The sequence below is a fragment of the Elephantulus edwardii genome, unplaced genomic scaffold (assembly GCF_000299155.1).
Source record: "Elephantulus edwardii isolate Elephantulus edwardi_28Jun2011 unplaced genomic scaffold, EleEdw1.0 scaffold00089, whole genome shotgun sequence".
NCBI lineage: Eukaryota > Metazoa > Chordata > Mammalia > Macroscelidea > Macroscelididae > Elephantulus > Elephantulus edwardii.
In genome coordinates, this window is record NW_006399839.1 from 12,447,041 (window position 1) to 12,450,059 (window position 3,019).

At 50.4% G+C, this 3,019-nt stretch overlaps 1 pseudogene; it reads right to left on the reverse strand.

The window, feature by feature from the left end:
• Positions 1-2,073: 2,073 nt before the first annotated feature.
• Positions 2,074-3,019, reverse strand: part of LOC102874735 — a 10,581-nt pseudogene continuing 9,635 nt past the window's right edge.

Consider the following 3,019-nt stretch of genomic DNA (forward strand, 5'->3'; position numbering starts at 1 on the left):
CTGTGTGATTAAACTGCTTCTGAAAACCCCAGAGGGTCAGCAATGGGTTGATTTTAACTCAATGGTACACAACAATAATGATATTCGCTGATAGGAAAGCTCTTACTAAACAGCTCCTAGGCCAAGTCAATGAAGAAGACAGGTCATTTAGGAGCTGGTTCTCTGCTGTGTATGTGTGGAGTGTGGGATGGGATCTAGAAAAGACCCTCGACTAGGTGATTTGACACAGTGACTGCTGCAATGGGCTGGAGTGTGTCAGGAAGTATAAGGATGGCACAGGATAGGACTAGGTTTAGATCTGTTGTTCATGGGGTCATTATGGGTCATACTCCACTTGAAGGCACCTAACAAGAGCAATGATCTTGGGTTGTTTTTTTTTTTTTCAAATAGCTTTATTAAGATATAGTCCGCATAGCACACAGTTTACCTTTATGGTTTAGTCTACAGTTCAGTGGTGTTAGTACATTAACAGAGTGGTGCAACCATCACCACCACCTCAATGCAGAACATTTTCATCACTGTAAAAAAAAAACAACAAACAAACAAGCAAGCCACTAAAGGAGCTCTGGTGGCCTAGTGGTAAAAAGCTGTGCTATAATCCCAAAAGTGCATGGTTTGAATCAACTGGATGCTATTCTGGAAAAAGAGGGACAATCTTCTCCTGTGTCAGTTGGATTTGACTCGATGGTACACAATAAGAAAAAAAAGAAAAGCCACTAACAGTCACTCCTCAGTCCCTGCTTGGCTTGAGCATATAGATGGAATCCTTATGGCACAGGTTTAGGGAAGGTTCACATCTGTTGTTCATAGAGTTGCTATGAATTACAGCCAACTTGATAACACCCAACAACAACATTACCCATTGATCTATTTTTTTCTCTGTAGGGATATGCGTATTCTGGACATGTCACGCTTCCTTGGGCTAAAAAAAAAATACCTAGTCTTTTGTACCTGATTTCTTTCCCTTAAACCACAACAAGTTGCCTTTGATGCCAACTCTAGAAGGCCTCATGCATGTCAAAGTAGAATTGGCTCTGCAGGGTTTTTAAAGACTGATTTTTCTAGAAGGTCTCCAGGCCTTTCTTCTGAGGCACCTCTAGATGGACTCAAACTTTGAACCTTTGGATTCGCAGTCAAGCAAGTTACCTCTTTGTGCCACCTATTTTCAAAACTCACCCTTGTTGCTGAATTTTTGCATTTGTGTGGATATGCTGCATTTAAATTTATTCATTCATCAGTTGTTTGTGACTTTGACTTTTAACCAGTGCCAAGTATCTTAGATTGCATTGGTGACTGACTCTTAATGGAGATAACATGGGGGTCAGGGGACTCCTGGCTTCATAAGGTTGCATGAGGTGTCGCAGGTGACACTATTAGGAAGTTTTACAGAAGCTACAGAGACATCATCCTCAGATGTAGAAATTCTGGGTAGCCCAGATGTATTCACACAGATCTATGGGATTTTTTTTTTTTGGGTGGATATTTCACTCCATATTCTGAAGATCTCTTTTCCTCTATTTTAAAACGTAACCTGTTTAAGTCGCTCACCCAAGAAAATTCTTAATAAAGTTTTTGTTTTTGATTTATTATTTTTTCCTATTTTAGGTGTATTACCAAGAAGAAGCTGATGATCCTAATACAATATTTCCAAATACCTGAACAAAGCCATCATGGCCTGAGAAGGAAGACGCCATGGAATTGAATCTGGCCTCTTCAGGGGTTCGATTCCCATAGAGGGCTGAAGAAAGAGGTAGGAGTTCAGCTGGCAAAGTCCATAACTTGCTGATGGTTGGAATCCATCGCCCTGCAGGAGAAAAGAGCAAGTTACATAGTCTGGGAAGCCCAATGAAGGGTCACTGTTCCACTGAGATGGCAGTGACTTTGGTTTCTAAGGCAATTAAAGTTTATCTTTTCAGTGGCTGGGTATCCAGAGTTTTAATCACGGGTATTTGGGAAATTAATCAGGAATCGCTGTGATCCACAAGGTCCTCAAGGTCTTTCTGTTCCTCCAGTCCACATGGAGAACTATGTTTAGGAGGCACTGGTACAAGAACCCGGCACACCACAGCAATGTCAAGCTGCGGTGGCCCCGCCAGCAGATGATCTTTCCAGTTCCATCCTGCAGGTGGGTTTGGGGGTGACGAGCCTGGTGCTGGCACCCAGCTCCCTGGAAACGGGAGTAGGGCAGGGAATAAGGAATCCGGTAAGGACCAGACCTTGCACATCCCAGTTGCGCAGCCGTCCTATCTCATGCACGGGGACTGGGCCTGCAACCAGAGAACAGGTTTCAGCCCGGGTTTCCTCCGAACTCAGGCATTGAGAGTAGAAATGTCCGCCGCCGAGGGCGGAGCACGGAGGTGAGGGGCGGAGCGAGGGCGAGGGCGGAGCGAGGGCGAGGGGCGGGACGTGGATGAGGATGGAGGCGGAGCGAGGATGAGAGGTGGAACGTGAACACGGCGGGGGCGGGGCGAAGATGAGGGGCGGGGTACACTCTGAGGCCGGGGCGGGGCGAGGAAGAGGGGCGGAGCGTGGATAGGGTGGGGGCGGAGCGAGGAAGAGGGTCGAGGCGTGGATGAGGATGGAGGCGGAGCGAGGATGAGAGGTGGAACGCGAACACGGCAGGGGCGGGGCGAAGATGAGGGGCGGGGTACACTCTGAGGCCGGGGCGGGGCGAGGACGAGGGGCGGGGCGGATGCGGAGCGAGTAGGTGGAGGCTAGGGCGGAGTTAAGACGGGGGCGTGACCATCATGTAACCCCGCCCCCCGCCGCAGGCGCGCCTGCCCCGCCCTCCTGCTCCCTCAGGCGGCGGCGGCCGAGCGCGGGGAGGGAGGGGAGAGCGGGTCACGGCGCTGCCGGGGCGGGGATAACCCCTCACGTGGAGCAGATGAAAGGGCCGCGGCGCGACGGCCCGGGGAGCCGAGCGGAGTCTGCGACCCACAAAGCCGCCGCCGCTGCCGCCGCCGCCGCAGCGATGAGCCTCTGAGGGGTCCGCCCGCGCTCGGTCCTCTGCCGGCCCGCG